At 30.0% G+C, this 23,354-nt stretch overlaps 1 protein-coding gene and 1 non-coding gene across 2 annotated transcripts in view; both read left to right on the forward strand.

The window, feature by feature from the left end:
* Positions 1–23,354, forward strand: part of LOC142325297 (uncharacterized) — a 405,734-nt gene that overhangs the window by 336,674 nt on the left and 45,706 nt on the right. The gene's annotated exons all lie outside the window — the stretch shown is intronic.
* Positions 22,206–22,277, forward strand: TRNAH-GUG (transfer RNA histidin (anticodon GUG)). Its single transcript has one exon. It is a non-coding gene; the product is annotated as a tRNA-His (tRNA).

Below are 23,354 nucleotides of genomic sequence, written 5' to 3' on the forward strand. Positions count from 1 at the left end.
CTAAAAATGATTGATATTAATTTTATCAGCAACTTAATTCCTACAAAACTGGGTTATCGAGAAAAAAATGAAAATAGTGTTAGATAAATTTTCATCTTTCCTGTTAGAATGGATAAATTTATTCTATTTTTTTGTGTTTATTTTGTTATTTTTTTAATGAATATTTCATGTTGTTTTCCCATTCTACTCATCAGTCACCTTTAACTTTTAACTTCTCATTCAGTTTCTTCATTTATCTTTCTTTTTCCATTTTTATTTCCAGATTATTTTGAAATCAGTTCGTGCATTTCATTTTTTTCGTCTTTCATTCTCACATTATTTTATATACCACCTTGTTTTTTTCAATGTTATTCTTTATTTCTTCTTTCCAGATACTTTTGATAAACATATTTTTAACCGGTGAGCTTAGAATATTACAAATTCAAGAATTTGTTTTTGGATTTATAAAATAAAACAAAAACAGAATCCTATAAAAAAAAAATTATATGTACATAATAATTATATATATATATATATGTGTGTGTGTGTAATTATTATGTACAGAATTAAATAAAATAAAAATGTGAACCATAATTTTTTTTAATAGCCGAACTTTTTACGCAAGTCCTTCAAGCTTTAGCCTGGCTGGTTCCCAGAACGCTTTTGCTTGGAATTTTATTGTATATTTACATAAGCACAACTTTACAACTGTTAACGCTATAAAAATACATACAGAATTACCTTTCTAGAGATTAAAAGAAAGACCCTTGGTACGTGAATGAATACGCATGGTACAGTTTAATAAATATATAGATAATCTTTCATTGTTTATGCGTTTTCCTAGCAAAGAAAATGTTTTACAAAAATTCAATTATGCTGCGGACGTAGTACAAGTTAGGTGGGGTGGTGGGAGCCATCTCAAAAAAAAGAGAAATTATCAACAGTAAATTCATAGTGTATTAATATTTACTTTTCAAATAAATAATATTTATGCTTGTTAAATTTCGCGATCAATTTACAAAGAAATCTTACTAGGAAATATATTTTTAGAAGAATCTAACCGCATGAAATTTTAAGATTGAGAACGTAAAGAAATACAGAAATCTACTTAACTACAACTCAAAAATAAAAATACGTATATATCCAATTATTTTTTTTTTTATGTTTAGGCCTAAATACCAAAGTTTACCATCAGAAATCTCATTTATTTCAATAATTAAGATTCTTGTATCATTAAAAATTTACTAACCTTGTTTTGCATCAATGTAACTTTATATATTTTATAATCTACTTGAAATGAAAGTAAAAGAATCAAGTATTTATTTTGAACGTAAAAAATGAATTATTTTTTTTTTTTTTTTTAATCAAAAACTGTTTAGAAGGTCTTGAAAGATATCCTAAAAGTGTAAATGATGTCATTCTTACGTAACAATTATATCAACACCCGTAATTTATCTTAAGTTATACAACATGCCTACGTAATCGCAACCACAGCCCGGAATATATATATATATATATATTTTTTACAATTTATTAAATATGTAGTATTTATAAGAAATAAGCATTCTATCCTAAATTTATTTTCAACGATTTAACATACAGAAAAAAGTGTAAATATTTGAACATAACTAGGTTTTCTTTTTATATCAATAATATAAATATAAATATCTAAATAATTAATATGTAATAACATTTAATTATCCGAAAATTATAACATAAAAACTATAATACAAAGAATAAAATCATCGTAAAATTTTATTCTTCTTAAAGAATGAATTCGAATAAGTATTATAGTTTCATGGACCTAGTTTAGAAATATTTGACAAAAGTAATGATGTGATTACACAAGAGAAATGAAAAAAAGCATGACAATGCCAGTTAATTGCCTTAAGACAAAAACAAAGGGGAGAAACCTAATTATTTCGACTATTTAAGGAAAATTTTTATGAGTTATTTAATGAGTCAATTCTTTAATTCATTGCTCGATTAATAAGGATAAATATTAGCCCAAACACAGGCTGATTATTTTAATTTTTATTGATATTTTTCGACTAATTAATAACAGGTCTTCTTTTTTCATTATGTACTACACGAGGACTTTTTTTTGTGTATTTTTAATAGCAGTTTAAATTAACCTAGAGAGTTAGTGAGAAGATTAAAAACCTTTACTGTTTAATAACCCATTGATTTAAGATTGGTTTTTATTGCCGGAAAAATTATCTTTCTCAGATTTTTCCGACAATTTTTAATTAGGGTCAATATTAACCAATTACTGCCACGTTGTGTCTCTCAGTAGCCGATTTTCGAAAGAAAAATGATGAATCAAAGGTGGAAAATTCTGGAACTAACAATTCCAGACGTACATTTGGTGGAATCTATTCCGCCCACCCTACAATTTTCAAAAGTTTCCTAAGCATGATGGTTAAGGCTATTTGCTAATAAAATTACTCTAAGTAATCGCAGACGGGAAAAAGTTTGGAAACTCCATCTGATGAGATTTCGAGTAGTCCTAGCCTCTTAAAATTCTTCAAAATTCAAATATAAACAAAATTTTTTTTCAACGATTAATACGAGTATAAATTCTATTTTAAAGGTTCATCAACTGAAAAAATCTTAAAAGCCTTACATTTACCTAAAATCTCCATGTTAGCAGTTCAGGAAACTAATATCTAGAGAAAAAGTATTTCAACTCTTAAGGATACAGAATGCTAAAATGCGTCCAAGGCAGGGATATTTGTTCCTAACAAACCACAGCTTGTAATTGCATTTATAAAAAAAAAAATTTCTAAATTCTGTAGTAAGTTACCAATCTCTTTCTGATTGGTTATCCTTTTCAGCAATAAAAACGGGAAACATAACGTTCATTTTAATTAACGACCATACTCGAATAAATGAATATAACAAAAGGAACCCAGAAAAAATTGAAAACTTTTGGGGTCTCCTTGACAGAGAAGCGTCCCCAGAGTAACATTAAGAGATTTGGTAGGAAATTTCAAAGCTCAAGTAGGTAAAAAAAAATTTTTTTAAGTTATCGGATAATATCCAGCCTACAAAGGATTCATTCAACAAGGAAAAATATTAATTAAACTCACTGTATTTTATAACCTAAGATTAAAAAACAAGGAAATTTTCCAAATAGAAAACTTGGTGAAATTCAAATAAACATTTCATCACCACTTGTAAAAGTTATAAATAAAGAAATAATGAACGTTAAAGTCAAACAGGAGTGAACATATATTCGGATCATTACTTAAAAGGGAGTAAAATTAAAATTTACCCCAAATAAAAAGGAGCAATTACCAAGGAATAAAAAAAGTATAAAATAAAGAATAAAAATTAAAGAAAAATACCAGCAAGAAATTAAAACATAGTATTTTCCCTCTGTATAATTTCACCTCCCTATGCAGATGATTTCATTAATCTAGTCTACAGATACAAAAAATAGCAACAGAACAAATTAACAAATTACTGGAACAGAATGAAGTAGAATGAAACAGTCCTAATAATGTATTTTCAAAAACACAATAAATAACAAATTTCATTATCTGTATTATCACTATATATATGGAGCATTATAATATAATGCCCCAACATTTTTTAAAAACCAAGTATGGAAAAGTAAGAAAGTAAAACAGTTTAAATATCTCAGAGAAATTATAAAATGGGACGACCAAGAAAAAGTACCACTAAGAAACCGGGCGAATAGAATGGAAATTGACTTATCGTCTAATTCAAAAATATACAACAAAAATTTATCTGTATAAATAAAAAATTAAGGTATTCAAATTCGGTATTCGTCCAGAAGCGTTGGACATTGCAAAATGACTGATAACAATCAACTTTAGAGATAAAAATCTAGCATTTAAAAAGAAAGAGGAAAATATATGGTTTTAAAAAAATGATGACACGCTTAATACACAGAGTGGCGCACGATAAGTTAACCCATTTATAAAGTTGAATAAAGATAAATGTTCATCTGTTGTGTCATACTGTTCGTGTACAATCCCTATTTCTTTGAAATACCAGTAGATGTCGCCTAGTCTTTGTATTCGCTTCTGATTCCGCAACACATCAGTTATTCTTGAGCTGTGGCTGATCACGGAGGTTTGTGTAATTCACAGCGCTAAAGTTGTATTTCTTTATGCTGAATTAAAAACTGTTTCAGTGACTCAGCGACAATTTCGAGCCCATTTTAACACTCGATGGATTCCAACAAGAAACACATTCTTCATTTATACCGTTAAGTTTGAGAAAGAAGACACCATAAAAAAAGAAAAACGATCCGGACATAGTCCGGGAAAATCTACACGGCGAGCTTCAAAAATATCTCGTCGTACAGTACAAAGAATATTACACACGAATCGCAAGCTGTTTCAATACAAATTGACTGTCCTGCATAAGTTAACACAACCTAGCATGCAAAAAAGATTGTAGTTTGTACAGTGGTCGGAAGGGAAAGATGATGTTTTGTTTAACACTTGGTTTTCAGACGAGGCCTACTATCATATTGATGGGACTGTTAACAAACAAAATGTCCGCTCTTGGGTGGCAGCAGTACCATAAATCGTGCTGGAAACAACATGGGCCTAAAGTTACCGTTTCGGCAGCTTTATCCAGTCACAAAATGACAGGGCCAGCGTTTTTTGACGATAAACTTAATTGTCAACTCTACTTGGATGTGTTACGGAATGATTTTTTGCACAAACCGCTTGTGACAGAGTTGACTGTAGATACTCAACGGTTTATGCAAGATGGTGCAACCCCTCACACCGCTAATATTGTGTTGGATTTTTTAAAATCAGTTTTTTGTAATCGCGTAATTTTAAAACGCTATCCGGGTCGCCACAATGGAGGTTCTTTTGGCTACTTTTGAGCCCGGATTTAGAGCCTTGTGACACTTTTTTATGGGGATAATTAAAAGAGAAACTTATCCCATTAAGATCTGCAAAATCATATTAAATTCAAAAATAAAAATCTAATCCAAAATTCAAATATCTCACCTTACTGTGCGCCATTCTGTACATAATTTCCGCCCCTACAAAATCCTAAACTTAAAAATAAAAAAAGTAATGAATGAGAAGAGCCAAATTTTAAAGATGAGTTATAATAACATTTATCAAGGAATCCAAATTCAAATGCTAGCAGGACTCCATGCGCGGAATGCAGGGAAATCACTTGCAGTTCACACAAATCTTGTTATCGGCAACTGCACGTACTATCCAGTGTTCGATGAGGGTTTGGTGGTCGGGACCACATCTGTAGCGAATTAACAGGTGTTCCTTGATACTCTCTTCTGCTCCGGAGGGTGTAGCATAAGTCGGCGTTCGAGTGGGGGAAATACCCTTCCCTGGCGTGTGGTCTGTGTATGGATCCTGTATACAGGATCCATTTACTGAAAAAGCACCGGGGATTGACCAACTTGACCCGGATATTTTTCACCATCTGCTGTCTGTCATAAGGCAGTCACTTGGTAGACTGTTATCGGGGTGCCTTAGCTGAGGTTGCTTTCCGACTTGTTGGAAAGTGAGTTTGGTGGGGGTGGGTGCTCTTAAAATCTTGAAAGGATCCTAGTGAGGTCGACAGTTATCGACCCATCAGTCTCTTACCTGTTCTCGGCAAGTTGCTTGAAAGGGTGGTTGTGGAACGGCTCCGAGAAAACTCGATGTCAACGGTTTTCTAAATCGATGCCAATATGGCTTTATAGAAAGGATTAGCATCGAGGATTGCATCTTAAATGCTCTTTCCGAGATGGAAAGCGCCGACTGTAAATATGTTTTGGCAATTTTTATTGACATAAAGACAGCATTTTCTTTCTTGTGTTGGAGTTCTGTCCTCTCAGATTTGGAAAGGCGAAATGTTCCCGAAGCCTTCTAGGCCCTTGTGCGTGACTATTTGTCTAACCACATGGCTCTATTTAAGGATGTGCACATAGCTGTGGAAAGTCCGTGACCAGGGGAAGCCCACACGGTTACGTTCTCGGTCCTCCGATGTGGAACCTTCTTCTTTTTCCTGTTTAGCCTCCGGTAACTACCGTTTAGATAATACTTCAGAGGATGAATAAGGAGATGAAATGTATGAGTGTAAATGAAGTGTAAGTCTTGTACATTCTCAGTTCGACCAATCCTGAGATGTGTGGTTAATTGAAACCCAACCACCAAAGAACACCAGTATCCACGATCTAGCATTCAAATCCATGCGATGTGGAACCTGGTCTTTGGCGGATTTCTGGACTGATATTCCCAGAAGGGTCACGGCTCATTCTTTCGTTGATGACTGTCTGCTATTAGTTCGTGGTAATTCACGACTGCAGCTAGAAGAAAGAATGCAAGCAGCCCTGTCAGCTGCAAAGGACTGGTGGACAGTCAAAATTGAAAGATTTCTGTGCCCAAGTACATGCTTCTGAAGAGCGCAGAAAAATTATCGTAGTCCTAACCCCCGCATTAAGTATAAAGGCTATGTAATCAGACGATTAAAAGTTTACAAGTACCTAGGTGTACTATTTGATGAAAAGTTGTTTTTTAGCAACCGTATCAAATAAGTAGCGACGGATGTCTCTGTGATGCACAACCTTAGGAAAATTGCTCGGAAGGACTATGGGCTGTCGGGCCACCAACTGTACATGGTGTTCTGAGGAGTCTTCGAAAGTATGACCGCTTGTGTGGCACTCGTATGGGTGCATAGGTTGGAAAGAAATGGAGCGCTTATTCTAAATTTAAGGAGTGCCCAGCGCAGAGCTCTCATTATGTGCAATGGTGTTAAAACAACTTCCTACAAGACTACTACCGTTTTGGGAAAGGCTCTCCCAATCTATTTAATGGCGAAAGTTTTTGGACAGCCATGTAGAAGATGCCAAGAGGTCGAGAGGCCGAGGTATTTGGGATGCGGTTTCCGACCAGGTGTGTACCGGAGCGAAACGGTGATCACATTGCACCGGATATAAATTTCGTACAGTACCCATCTCTCGCTTGCGGAAGAGGCTTCAGAGCATCGCGATGGAAACAAGAGGCGTGATTGGAACACCACGACTAAGGGAAGATCTTTGAATAATTTTATACAAGACTTGGGGGATGGTACGCCTCAAGATCATTTTTAAGGCCAACGGGGGCACAACCACGTAGATTTAAAACAATATCTGTTCAGGTTCTGGCTGGCAACTGATAAGTTGTTTGGGTTGGGGAGGTTCAGTTGAATGTACATATGATGTACAACAATCCCCTCTTGGGGGGCCAGAACTCATGTCACCGTAGAACTTAGAGTTCAAGGGGAAAATTGGCCACTCAAGCGGCGAGTCATGTGGCGTGAGCCGCATTGTCGGACTACGTGGGAGTTCCTTGATGCAGTTCCATTGTTTAACCGGCATCAATAGTTTGCTTAAGGGAAGACTAACCGCATTGCTGGAAGAAGCTACCCTTCAGTAATGGTCAATCAGCGATCTATAGGTCCATACAGCTATAAAGGATAGACAGGTACTTGTTGGCATACAGCGATCTAGGCGCGGTAGCGAATTGCTGTCCTTATATAACTGGTGTAATAAGCCGTAGTTACATCGTTCACGCAATTAGGTTAGCTCCAGGAGCTATAAGGAATCAGGTCGCTTAAACTTTTTCGTGTACAGTAGCTCTTCGAGGCATGGACATTCGGTCTTACGTTTCAGGGTAACCGAATTGGGTAGTGGCGGGAGAAATGAGAGTAAATCCAATTTATATTTTAAACATTTGTTATATTAAAATTCCCTTATAATAATATCAATACAATATGTTAAACTAAAGAAAGACTGGAATAAAACAGGAATAGTAATTCCAGATTAACAAAATTGAGAATTAATAAAAAAAATTTCTTGTAAGAGGATTTTTTTACAAAGCTAAAAAAAAAAAATATTAGAGTTCAGGAAAAAGGTCAGAGATAAGATTAAAACGTACTTGAAAGCAAAGAAGGTGAGGGGCGCTATAAAAACGTGTTAAACATGAGTCATGGTTGGCCGATACGGAAATTAATCTCTGGGTGCTTATTCATAACAAAGCAAGTCACAAAAAATAAATGAGAGAAGTAATACAATATTAATAATAAATAATTTAATAAACCATTATTAGCATAATATTTTACCTACTATATTTAGAGTATTGTTGACACAATTAGTAATTTAAATGACAAAAAGTATTTATAATTAAGCAGACATGTCCAATGCATGAAATATTAACAATTACATATAATAATGGTGACAGTTTTTGTCATTACATTGTATAAATCTGAGAGTAAATAATTCAACGAGAGAAATATCTGTATTATAATTTCAGAAATAGAACAGCTAACCTTGAACTTGAAATATATGATTACACAATTTATTACAATTGTCATTGTTCTTACTACTACTACTTTTTTTTAAATACTATTGTTAAAAAACATGATGTACTATTGAATAATCGAATTGCATAATAGCTTAAAAGAAAACCTCAGCTGTCTTATTAAACAACAGATGATGTTAGTAAACAAAAGATTATGGGAGACGGTATTGTAACTTGTTTAAATTATTCTTCCGTAATAAGCATTTATTTTCTTTTAACGTATTCAAGAATTTAAAATAAACTGAAAGTACAAATTCTTTATTGGGTTCAACCCATTCATTTATCATCTTAATAGGTTTCACAGGATGGGAGAGGGAAATCAATGTTTTTCTGTACAACATTATATAAAAAAAATATTTATTTCCGAATGTATGTGACAATTACGTATTAAACGTTTATCTAGTGTAAAGACAGAAGTTATAAATCATTTTATTTTACTGGATACAAAGCAGTTTGTATTGCAAATCTGTATGGATTGATTAATATATATGCATACGAGAGGTGGATAAAAAAATAAGTTATACCCTTGTCGGGTTCTTGAACTGAAAGGGGATATACTTGTCTTGTAGTGGCAGCAACGGTTGTGTTGTCTTCACGCTCCCTCAGCAGCAATTCTGTACGACATTCAGTACGTGTGTACTGTCGTCAATTTAGCGTGTATTCTGGAGGTTTCGTCCAGATTAGAAGAGCATTCAGCAGTCCGATTTTTATAGGCAAAAAATTACAATTGCTGTGAAATTCATCGCCAAGTTGTTGAGATATACGGCGGGAATGCAATGTCACACTCCATGATCACCAAATGGTGCAAAATGTTCAGAAACGGAAATTCAAATGTGAGTGACGAACTGATGCTGGGCGTCCTTCAACTGCGAACACAAGTAACGTGGAACGCGTGAATAAAATGATCTTGAGTGACCGGCGCATTAAAATTAGAGAGATTGCAAGTGAACTTAACATCAGTTATGGTAGTGTGTTTGCGATTATTCACGATCTGCTTGGTTACTGTAAGATGTATGCACGATGGGTGCCACATCTGTCGACCGACAACCACACAAACATCATGTTTTTGGGTCTGCTCTTTTTTTTCTTCAACGTTATTCCAGGACTGATCCACAGTTTTTGAAACAAATAATCACAGGGTATGAGAGCTGGGTGCTTCATTACACTTCTGAGACTAAACGAGCATCACATGAACGGAGACACAAAAATTCGCCGCGGCCAAAAAAAAGTGAAAACATTCACACATGTTCGAAAGATTATGCTGACAGTCTTTTTCGAATCTGAGGAAGTTGTTTACAGTGAATTTATGCCGAGGAACAAGGATTAATGTCGAATCTTACTGTCAGACTTTAAAAAAATTGCGTAAAGCCATTAAATATCGAAGAACCGGAAGATTGAACGATGGGGTCGTTTTTCTTCACGACAATGCTACTCCTCATTCAGTTCGTGTGACAAAGGAGTCACTGAAAAAATTGAAGTGGGAAGTCTAGTCTCATCCGCCTTACAGCCCTGACCTAGCACCCTGCGATTACCACCTGTTTGGTCCTCTCAAGCGAGATCTGGGGGGGGGGGAGAGCTTTTCGCTAATGATGAACTGAAGAAAGCTGTCCTTAAATGGTTGAAGGAAATCGGACGAAAATTTTATGAGAGTGGAACTGAAAAACTTGTCACAAAGTATGAAAAGTGTTTAGAAAAACTTGGTGATATGTCGAAAAATAGATAAAAATATTTAGTTTTTTGTTCAGTAAAAAAAAAGTGTCTTATAAATATGTGTTTGTTTCATAGAGGGGTGTAACTTTCTGATCGTCCATTGTACAAGTTAATAACATCATCTTCAATGTGAAGCCTCAAAATCCATATACGACGCGCAGGTTATTTTTTCAACCGTCATTTCGGTCAAAATGGTGCGCGGTGTTATATGGGTGTTACGGTAGTCCGATTGAGGATTTAGTATTCAGCATTTTTGAGTGGAAATTTGTTCTCTTTATTCCAATTAATTAACTTTTTATTTCAGCAAGAATTACTGACGTTGAACATCGATCTCCTCCCTCATTCGTTTAAAATTGTTTTCATATGTTTATTATCATATATGCTTCTTATATATTATTTATTATAACTGTAAATAAAGACTAATTTAAAATTTTTTTTTTACTTTTGTTATTTAATATTAATTTTTTTTACGTAGGAATGATTTTCAACGCAAGAACTTTATGAAAATAATATAAAATATATATATAAAAATAATATTTTTCTTGCATCATGTTTAATAGTGAATTAAGTATGCTTGATATGTAATGTTATCAATCTAGAGAAATAATGGCACATTATGTCAAAGAATTTAAATAAAAAGAAGATAATCCAACAAATTAATAATAAATTTCTACGTACTATCTTGTCCATAATAAAATTGAAAATGAAAATAAACAGAAATGACGTGATAAGATTGTTGATAGAAGGTGAGATGAATGTGAAGAAAACCACAAATTAATGGGTTGTGTAAATACATCTAATATTTAAATTTTGTGATCTTTAAACCTGTTGAATACATATTATTATTTAATAATAGGCTATTTGATTTACATGAATAAAAAATACTTATATAAATCAGTCAAAAGAATTTTTATTTGTAGATTTAGTTGATGTGTGTGTTAGTGATACGAGATGCAAGATTTATTCGCGTAATATGGATAATGTACATCAGTTTATCAGGTTTTATAAATGTTTTTGACTGACATTTGATATTTAACACGTGGTATGAATTTTTATTTAAAAAGTATCTGTTTTAGCCTGCACGTTACTTTCTTCCTACAAAAGTTATCGTTGATTTAGCGGTTAGTTTAAAAAATACGGTTTTTAAGCAAATGGAAACCTTTGAAGATTCGCTTAATTATAATATTTAATCACTCGAATATAACGAAAAAAATTAATGAAAGCAACACAATTATTTTCAACGATAAAGTATAGTATGCTTATCTATATTAATAAAAATGTAAATGTACGTTTGTTCAAAATCTTAAATTTCCGAAAGTTCGTCACCGATTGCTTTGAAATTTTGACACAATGTTGCATTTGATAAAAGCGCGTGTTTTTATATACCTACTATTTATAAATCTAAGATGTCACACCTGTGACAGGTAAAAACATGCTTATTTTTAAAAAAAACAGCGCTATCTGTTGGACGTAAAAGCAACACACGCTACACTAAATATTTTACGATTCCATTTAAATGTTTCCGATATGTGTGTCCGCTATAACCTAAAAAACTACTGGACCGATTTACGCGCGGGGGAAAAAGGGAAAAATCGAAAAAGGTAAAAGGGCAGAAAGGGAAAATGGAAAAAATAAAAAAGGGAAAAACAGAAAAAGGAGAAAAAAAGAAAAGGGGAAAGGGAAATAAGGAAAAGAGAAATGGGATAAGCGAAGGGAAAGGGGGTGGAAAAGGGGAAATGGATGAAAGGGAAATCGAACACGGTAAAAATTTTGGGAAAAAGGAAATGGGGGAAAAGGGAGAAAGGGTAAAAGGGAAAGGTTAAATTTTGTGAAGTTCCATAATGTTCATTTTGTTAATGTTTTACTTTTAATTGTGTTCATTTAATCTATATAAAAACCCAAATCTAGCAACAGCCAAGCATTGCCTGGTCTGCTAGTTTTACAATAAATTTGTCCTTAAAAATCACTTATTATTATCACTGTCATTTTTGTGTCTTCATAACGGGGAAGTAAATATTAAGAGAAACTGCGTCGTAATAATAGTACATTTAATTATAAAAAACTTCCTTAATAAATAAGATATTTTGAAAACTTTTTAAGGGAAACCATCGATTTTGTTTATTAAAGATTTATTTTACTCCATTTCAAAGAACATAACATTAAAAGAAAACTAAGAAATAAATAATAACAAACAATTACTGGTAGACATTTAATGTCGAATGGATCTGTCATTTATAATTGCCTTCTCTATTATTATTGTCGTTTGAAAAGTTCATATCTTAAATTACGTATGAAAATAGCTGAATAGTTAAAACTACTAAAAATAACAGTTGTATTTATTTATGTAATAAAACACAAACAAATACAAAGTGTACAAAAAAAAGTAGTATGTTTACACTGTTTGGATTAGAAGAAATCTTATTTATTATTAAATTTTAACAATGTCCTTCGACTTCTTACATTGTCATTGTCTTCTCTGTTACTAAAACACGTAAAAATCTATGAGTAATATTTTTACAAATCGTTTTGCTGACAAATATTTTTAAGTTTTTGTTTTTCATAATTAATTTTGAAATAAATAATTTTTATCTGCCTTCAGATTTTACAATTTTTTTAACTATGATAAAAAACGAACTTAAAAAAACACATACTATTAATTCAATTTTACATAGTTGACTTTCTCACTTCACGCAGTTTCTTTCTCTCTTATATTGCATTATTCTAAACAAAAAATTATTCCTAACCGAAAAAAACAATATTTTAAAAAGATTATTTAAAAAATATGTAATAGAGTTAAGTATATTAACATTAATATTTCAAAATAAGTTACAGCGTTCAAGTCCTAGTAAAGACAATTATTTTTACACGTATTTGAACACTAGATCGTGAATACCGGTGTTCTTTGGTGGTTGGGTTTCAATTAACCACACCTCTAAGGAATGGTCGAACTGAGACTGTACAACACTACACTTCATTTACACTCATACATATTATCCTCATTTATCCTCTGAAGTATTATCTGAACGGTAATTACCGGAGGCTAAATAGGAAAAGAACGAACTGGAGATTTCTGCAAAATAACAAAAACTATTTGTATCCTTTAGCCAATAAAAAAACAAAAGATAAGTAAAATTGAACATTATTTATTTATTGTAAAAATTATTATTAATGATGTGATTTAAAATAAATTTAATTATTATCATTGAAAATCTTTCGAGAAAAAAAACATGTTAAATCATATACATATATATTATTATTATTAAAAAATAAATTTACTGTAACATGGGAATTTAACATAATCCGTGGTTTTATTAATTTTTTTTAACATCAAACTTCCTTTTTAATAACTTTATTATTTAATAGAGCACCATTTATAATAAATAACGTGAAGTTATTAGGAAGATACGCATCTGAGGTTAAAATAAAACAAAGGTAAACAGTGAACAAAAATGCGTATAACATGTAAGATTGTGTTTTCTACTTTTTATTGTGACTATATTTTATTTTCACTTCAGTGGTATATTTTCACAAGTTAATTGTAAAAAATGTTCATGTGTCTAGAAATAGTAAAATAGAACATCATTTGCAATATAGTAACGATTAGCATCACTTGGAGTTAAGTTCTTTATTGACAGTATTTGATTTCGCCACCTACCCGATTGGACTAGTGGAAAACGCGTCTTCGCAAATCAGCTGATTTCGAAGTTGAGAGTTCCAACGTTCAAATCCTAGTAAAGGCAGTTTGATTACTAAATCGTGGATACCGGTGTTCTTTGGTGGTTGGGTTTCAATTAACCACACATCTCAGAAATGGTCGATCTTGAGACTGTATAAGACTACACTTCATTTACATTCATACATATCATCCTCATTCATCCACTGAATAATCCTGACGCCGATTCCCGGAGGCTAAGCAGGAAAAAAAAGAAAGAAGTACTTTCAAAATACTGCTATTTAATATAAAGTATACAATGTTGAAAAATAAATTTTGTTTTTATATTTCAACTTTAGTAGTTCTACAACAAAGTTATATAACTCCGACAAAATTAGTAAAACCACCACAGCAGTTGAGTGTTTTAGAATTCATGATAATTAAAGGGAAGTAGAGAGAAAGTGAACCAAACGAATAAGTTGGGTGGAAAATTAAAAAATAAATTAACCCTTATCAAAATAATGAAAAACACTAATAAAAACATAGAACGGAAATGCTTTGTTTTCTAGTTACAGCGAGTGAAATATCTCATTAAAAGATATTATTTGCTTTAAAAATCAAATAATACTAAACTAAAACACTACGGGCACAAATCAGTGAACAAAACCTTTAGTTTTTATGCGCTTGTAAGAAAAGTATTAATCTTGTAAGAAAAATTAAAGAATATATATATTGACCACAAGAATATCACCTTAAGGTATTACCATAAGAATTTGGTATATAAACTGTACCTCCAGAAGATTCCAAGAAAATTGTTATAAAACCCAATAAATTGAAGTCAAAAACCATGTTCTATTAGGTTTAGCGTAAATTTACTTTGTTAAATTCCCAGTAACCATGTAAAATTTATTTTATTTTTTTCTAATCTATATGTTGCAATCTATTCAACTAATCAACAATAAGCAACCTCCCCACGGCCCAATGAAATGAGGATGATATGTATGACGTGTAAATGAGGTGTAATATTCTACAGAATCAGGCCGTAAAAATAAGTGAATGTAAAATTTAACAACGAAATTTGTAGCGAATTTAAATCTGAGAAAATTGATATAATTAAAGTCAAAGAAAAATAAATATTTTTTTTTAATTCATTTTTATTGATAATAATAAAATAAATCAAACCAAAAAAAAAAAGGTTTTACAACTCGCTGAGATAATTCAGTGAATTTCTTGTATGTATTTCCAATACAATTAGACTTCTATTTTTATAAGTGCATCGATACTGGTAGACAGTGAATCTATCGTTAACGTGATGTGAATGCTCTACGCGGTTAATGGTCGGGTCTTCGACCGGTACTGGACCAGTTTGTATGGATCCCAGTCCAAGGAATTGACGGTTAAAATAAGCCATGTTTTTGACCTGTCTGGAGAACAACAAAATAAACCGATTTGGTAAAGTATAATGTTACTAAAAGTGCTAGTGAAATACGAATTACTAGTAATATTTTTGCGATTATATAATTAAGATATTTATAAAGTGTTAAAATATTTTGAAGTGTACATTTTAAAATAAATAATTTTAATTAATTTTTTTATTATATTGTATGATTAGCTTGAATTGTAAATTTTATTATTTATACAAATAAATCTTCATTCACTTACTGTTTATTATTGTGGTTTTCCTTTTTCTCTGTGCTTTTGCAAAGAACTAATCATCCTCATAAGGCACGAATATATACGTTTTCAGTTAAAAAAAATAGTCAAAAATTAAAATATAGAGGCATATTTACCAACTCGGTCATAAATACCATTTAAATTAGAGAAATAATTCATTTTTATAGCTTGAGAGGGTAATATATTTCTGTATTTTAATTTTTTAATTGTGGTTTTAACTAAAAGTTTATCTATTCATGCGTTCTGAAGAAGTAGACATCTTTAAAATAACGCTAAACATATAGAAAAAGAAGCGAAATAATAATAAAAATAATAATAACCAATAAAATAATGAGAATTTATTTTTATAAATAATTATATTCTGGTAAAAGGATGCAATTTGCTAGACTATTTATAACTACTATTTACTCTACACGGCATTCTGAACAATAAATTGATTTTTAACTTCATATATATAATTTTAAAAGTTCTAAAAAATAAAATAATTTTATATATGTACATTGTATATAATAAAATGTATTAGTTATTTAGTTTGTTGAAGTAATATGTACATCGTAAATGTAGTTAGTTCTATAGTAGATTTAATCATTCCAGTAATAAAACTGTTATTTACGAATTAGTACTAGTGGTTTTGTTTATTTTAAAATTCTTAAGAACCTGAAAAAAAACATTACCTTATATTGGTATAGTACATTTTATTGCTATTTTAATGTTTTAAACGACGAATTAAAAAATTTAACGTATTTTTTCACATTACCTGTATTTGTATTTGTTTATTTAAAACGTAAACAGATTAAATAAGAAAGAAAAAACACGTAACCCCATAAGTAGTTAATAAAAAATGTAATATTATTACCGTTGATAATTCGTTGTAATGATAAATATATTTTTTAAAGATCATTAACAAATATTATAACTACCACTAGCGTACATTCTGACAAGAGGGTCAAGGTGGTTCACGTGGATCTTTCTGAATCTAAAAATAAAATAGAAGAGTGCACGCGATAGAAGGAGTGAGAGAGTAATCCAAGGGGATAGAAGTTTATTAAATGCTTTAGCTTAACCACACGTATAAAAATTATATACATTGTTTCTGATAACATCGCAATGTTATAATTATTTTTAAATTAATTTATGAATATTTTGACCTTGAACACATGAACGTAACGTAAAATAACTGGGATTACATAACCCATACCAAATTCCATTGCAGTCGTCTATTTATCAAACTGAGATGCATTGTATCGATCATTTTAAAAACTTAATTTTTTTTTTGTCTTCAGTCATTTGACTGGTTTGATGCAGCTCTACAAGATTCCCTATCTAGTGCTAGTCGTTTCATTTCAGTATACCCTCTACATCCTACATCCCTAACAATTTGTTTTACAAACTTAAATTAATTTTTATGTTTGCTTACTACCTTAATCCCACCGACCTTGAAGAAATCGTTCAAGGGTACTGCCTTAAAAGTCTAAAACCTTTTTAAGGATTAAACCCGAGATTTTTATTTTAGCAGTTAGAATATAACTAAAATTATGATTGTACAAAAATAATATTAAAGGCTATATGTATATATTTAACGAAAATTACAGTGACGTAAAAAAAACTTTTCAATTCTCCAATGGAAAAAACTATTTAATGAAAAACCTTGACTATAATGACACAGAAGTAAAAAAAATACATAAAATGATGTTCGGAGAAAACAGCAAATTTTATGTTTAATTCACACATATACATATTTAAATAAAATATGTTTAAAAAAGCCATTAAAATGTAAATCAATGTTACAAATAAACACATATGAATAAGGTAAGAATTATTTAATACATTATAGTTCACCTTAAAGGATTTAAGAACTTCTCCATTCTCCAAAAAACATTCAGATACGATGAAATTTTTTGAAAAATCTATAATTTTATTATTACATTTTTTTAAACCTTGTTTCCTTGCAGAATATCTTCGTTTTTACTTTGATTTCCTTATTTTTATTTACTCCATTATCATCATCTCTGCAAGTTAAAATATATAATATATATCCTATACATAAAATTATTAGATTAAAAATAAAATCATGTTTTTATATAGTGGGCAGTTTTATTCCCATGTACAAACATTCGGCCATTTTTTTAACGACGTCTGTTAAAAGTAATAATTAATAAAAATGTGAAAAAAGGATACACGCCTTAAATATTAACCTTCTAAATTTATTTACCTTTTAGACCATTAACCTGACCTGATTCAAACAGTTTTGTGAACTCTGTTCTCTTAATTGTTTATTTCCTGATGACGTTTGTAATCATTTTTAAATGAAACTTTCCAGAAGCATTCTTTATTTTTCTGTAAGGAAAAGTTGCATGTAAAAATTTAGTTCTCCATTCATCCATTCTTTAGAAAAAAGGTTGAATTCGGCTTTGGTATTTGTTGTAAATCCCGTTATAGTATAAAAAAATTCAAAAAACGAAATTTTACAAAATTACTGATTTACAAAGTAACTTTTAGATTAACTACGCCATTCATTTATCATGTTGATCACTCAGTTAATATGAGATATGACTTTTTTTTTATTAAAAAAAGGTTTAGCAAAGAAACGTTTTCATTTGATTTGTTAGATCTGTAAAAAGTTTTATAAATCTTTACTAATTTAAACCCTTTACAAGATATTCTAACTTAGGTATCTTAAAGTGTAGTTAAAATATCCTATAATAATTCTTTGGAGTGAACAAAAAATTATTTTTTATAAAAATTAAAAAAAAATGTATCCCTACTACCTAGGTAAAGCCTAAAGATATTGCTCACCTGATAATTTAGAAAAAAACTTTTCATTGTTAGGGATGCAGATATAAGTTACTCCTATCTGTATAATTAGGTTTAAAACCTATTCCCGTCTTTATAATGCGATTGCATTTGGAAAAAATAATTTTTAAATCCTCAACTTTGATGTATTGAACCAAAGAACTGAAAAGTTTATACGATTTTCGTAGTTTGTGGAAACTTGTTAATTATTATTTTTTTTTTTTTAATAATTACTTTAAATTAATTTTGACGATTTTTTTTTAAGCCGAAAACACAATTAAAATTTTAATAAATTTCAACCTACCTCGAAACATAATACCTCAATATCTCCCCAATCTGTTAACAGATTTAAAAAAAAAGCTCGTGTGTACTTATTTATGTACGCACGTAAGACGTTATACTTCTTTGGCGTGAGTAAAAAAAAAACTATTTTTTACGCATTCAAACAAATTTTAACTGAGTCAAACGATAGACGACATTAAATGCCATGAATAAAAGTTTGAATAAATAGCACTTAAATCAATTCTTCGGATGACGATTGAATAGACACGAGGGTTATCAGCGGCTTATGATATGAAAAATATATGATTTTATAATGGTGTACTTTATCAAAAATTTTGTTTCTGGTAAATTTAAAATTATTTATGCAAAATCAAGAAATGTATGCTATTTTCTGTGTCAAGAAAATATAATTTTACTCATAAAAAATAATACTTAAATAAATATAACCTCAAATTTTGATACACAATTTTCACAAAAAATAATAATAATAATAGATAAATATACGCTGCAATATAAATAAAGTTTAATGAATATTAACAACAATATTCACAGTTTAAAATATCTGTATATATAAATATATATTTATTACGACTTAATATCTGTTATGTTTATAACACGTCTAATCACTTAATTGCTTTGAACGACAGACTGAATTAGACACAACACGCATGTGCGTGCAAACTGATCCACTTGGGCCTGCGCAAATCTTAATGGTGTGTTTCATCGGCGCGCGCAACTTCCGTAACTTGCTGAAAATACGTTCTGATCAGTTTCTCCTAAGGCGCTAAAAGAAGTATAACTTCTCTGTGCATCCTGTTTTGTCTACTGTATTAAACATACTTGTTTATCGTTAATCTGTTAACATTATTTCTATATAATATTATTATTAATATTTTTTTAAATGTTATTTTATGATTATAAAATTAGTTATGAGTATGTTCAAATATTTTAAAGAAACTATGTACGGAGTTAATTCAATGAAAAATAAGTTTTTACATGGCACAAAATAAATATTTACAAACAAAAACACTTTTCAGAAAAATAGTTATACAGAAAAAAAATTTGTAAATTATTTTATATATAATTAGTCATTTTAGGTAAAAAAAAATTAAACTAATAAATCTTAAAGTAAAAATTAAAATCATTTCCCTATGACATAAGTTTTCTCACTAAATTTTATGATTTTAAATTAACACGTTCTCTGCCGGCGTATTTAGCTTATTCCAAACATCTGGGCCAAAAACTTTTACTTTTTGTGATTCTTTGGCTAATAAAGTGAAGTTGGTTTGTTTTATCATACTCACAATGCAAAAATGGCGATTTTAAAAGCTTTTGGTCATTATGACCGAGGTGAGTTGGTGTGGTCATTTTTGTCATCCCACGCCGCGAAGGTTACATCTTCTGTCATCACTATGTTAAATATTAGTATTTTCTTTATAATTATGCTCCACTACTTTGATCTGTGTGTAATAAACTTTGTATTTTTTCTAAGATAAAATTCGTACACCCAATAAAAATTAAAAAAAGAAATATGAAAATCAAAAATTTAAAGTTATTACATGCATCCAACCGTACACGCCTTGTCGGTCATGCATATTGAGTGGCAACGCTTTACGCGTGACCGACGGGGAGTAGTATCATGGACCCAGTTACGGTCATTATGACCGACACGCAGAGAACGTGTTAAAATAATTACAGAAATAAAAACAGAATAGAAGGCCACACATATAGAGAATTTTTATTATTCTTCGAATCAAAGACTCTCAAAAAGTTTAGAAATAAAACTATTCGGCGGGATAATTTTTTAATCGATAATAATACTTTTTTATCTTATTATATATTAGTATAACACTTGGAAAAGTAGAATATGTACTACCCAGCATATATACCTTCTCAATATTCTAACTAACATTAGTTATCCTATATACATGGCTGGAAGAAAATAAAATTGTAGTAAGAATGAAAAATAAAGCCTATATTATACAGAAAAAAATATGAAGAAAAAACAAGAGACAGAATAAACATAAGATATGATTTCTACAGCAGTTGGATAGCATGTTTTTATTGTATTTTATTTCCTCGGAAAAAAGAAATCAAATTGAATTGTATTTTACAGTATTATTGATCTTTAGTGGGAGTGTCTTTGTTTTAAAGACGCGCTGAAAATAAACTGAAAATAATACTGCGGGCGTCGATGTTATATTGTTATAAGAATTAAAAAACAACTACTTAAGTCATTTGGGAAACAACATTTAATTTCGAAGGTCAACCTAATGGAAAACCATTTAAACGTGCTCATATTTGACTACATTATAATGTCCGTGGGTGCTTTCTAGTATATTTTAGCGTTAAAACGTGCAGTATATTACTTCCCACTTCAATTCAAATCTTTAAGATTTATTAGTTTAATTTTTTTTACCTAAAATGACAAATTGTATATATAATAGTTTACAACATTTTTTCCTGTACAACTATTTTTCAGAAATAAAATGTTTTTGTTTGTTAATATTTATTTTGTGTTATGTAAAATACTTATTTTTTATTGGAATTAACTCCGCACATAGTTTCTTTAAAATATTTGAACATACTCATAACTAATTTTATAATGATAAAATAACATTAAAAAAAAATATTAATAATAATATTACATAGAAATAATGTTAACAGGAGATTAACGATAAACAAGAATGATTAATAAAGTAGACAAAACAGCATGCACAGAAAAGTTGTCTTCTTCCAACTAAAAAAAAAAAAAAAAAAAAAAAAAAAAAAAAAAGGATGTGGGATGTGACCGTTACAGTAAGATAAAAATGATACCAAACAAATTTTATCATTATATTGAATATAAATTCATTGATAAATTAATGATAAACAATCTATTCCGATGAACCATACTACAATATGAACCAATGAAACCTTAAGCTTCTGGATATCGGATGGGAAAGAGTTTCGCTCTTTGAAACAATATTTTTTTTTCTTGGGCAAACAACCGGGTACAGGTTATCACTATCTAAACATTAACAGAAGAATTCCGGGCTAAAATTAAAGTTAAAAATTTATTTAGTAGTTTAAAAATATTAGATATTACTCGTAAGCTAGTAAGCAGGAGAAATTGGCAATATTTTTGTGAATGTGAACGGAACACTTATACCGCCGGGGAAAATAAAATAGAGAATTTACTTTTATGATTTAAAATTATACGTTTATAATTTTAAAATTATTTCTAATGAGATTTGCTTAAATAATTCTAGAATTATATATATATATTTTTTTTTAATTTATAATTAAGAAGGTTAATTTACAATTGAATGTTTGACCTAGGGTACTACGGTATAAATTTTTTATTTATTACATTCACGTTAACCTGCTGAAAATGGAAGCAATTATATTTAAAAATGATGAAATACAATTTTTGCATAAGAGGATAGAGAAAAAAGTATTCTATACATAGAGAATCGAATTATATTTCTGTAAAGGTATTTAGAAAAAATGTAAGTTTCTTAAAAATATTTTTTTCCGATTCATATAATTTTTGTTGACAAGAGAGTTATTACAGTACATTGAGGTCATTCATTCTATTGACCTCTCCAGAGAGACGGTATACACATATCTTTTATGGGATATATATAAATTCAAAATAAAAAATGCGTCACATTATATAAAAAAGGACTACACCATTGTTAAAATGTGGAATAAAACTATTGCATAAAATCAGTTTAACGTAAAATGTATAACAGTAAAGTATAATGCCCAGGAATATCAGTTCCGTGGTAGCCGTGATCGTATAGTGGTTAGTACCTTGCGTTGTGGCCGCAATAACCCAGGTTCGAATCCTGGTCACGGCAGGAACTTTTTTTTTAATATATTTTTTTAATACTAGGATTTTTAAATTTATTATAAATTCTAATAACAGTAATTCATTTACATTTTATAGAATATTTCACTATTTTATTTATTTTTTTGTCTGGAACTATTTTAACACCTATTACCAGTGGTACATTCTTTTAGGATTCAAAACAAAAGAGAACAAAAAGGAATTATAACTAGAGTATTAAAAACACATAAAAGACCAACCTGAAATATTTTAAGTGGTTTTATAATATTTTATTATGTTTCAAGAAGGTTTCATCGTAATTATAAATTACAAATGGCAATTATTTTCAGACAAACTGTAAAGTATTATTTAAGGAAATGTCATTAGAGAATAGATTATAAAGGTATAATTTTAAATCAAAAAAGTAAATGCATTATTTTATTTTCCCCGGCGCTGTAAGGTGTTACCTTCACACTTAACAAATTCTAAAACTTAAAAGCGAATAAAAAATAAAATCTTTTACGTGAATCTGTTATAGCAAAAACTTTAAAAAAATATTATAAAATAACAGCATTCTAAACGCCTGTTGAATGGGGATTGTAATTAAAGGCAGTAAAAACGGAAACTTAATTTGCCGAAATATTAGTTACAGTTCCAAATTGAATTAGATTTATTATAATTAACCTACGTAAAGTCGTATTTTTAAATAATGAAGTGTAAACCTGACACACGCCTTTACAACCCATGAGTAATTCAGTCATAAAGAAAAGTATGTAATGTACATTAATTTAAATTTCAATAAAAATAAACAATTACAAAATTCTGGAATAATAGGAAATTTATGGGAAAAAACAGCATATATATATATATATATTTATATATATATATATATATATATTCGTGTATATATATACACGAAAATATATAAATTTTCTCGCAAATTACACAGCGAGTAGGTGAAATTTTTAATCGCGTACACATAGCTGGGTTAGATTTATTTGTTTTCCCATCGCATTCGTTATCGATTTTATATTAAATTGTATTTTATCATAAAGTAAAAATTCTCCCCAAACTTAAATTTAAAACTCCATAACTCAGGTGATACCGT

The sequence above is a fragment of the Lycorma delicatula genome, chromosome 5 (genome assembly GCF_047948215.1).
Source record: "Lycorma delicatula isolate Av1 chromosome 5, ASM4794821v1, whole genome shotgun sequence".
Classification (NCBI taxonomy): domain Eukaryota; kingdom Metazoa; phylum Arthropoda; class Insecta; order Hemiptera; family Fulgoridae; genus Lycorma; species Lycorma delicatula.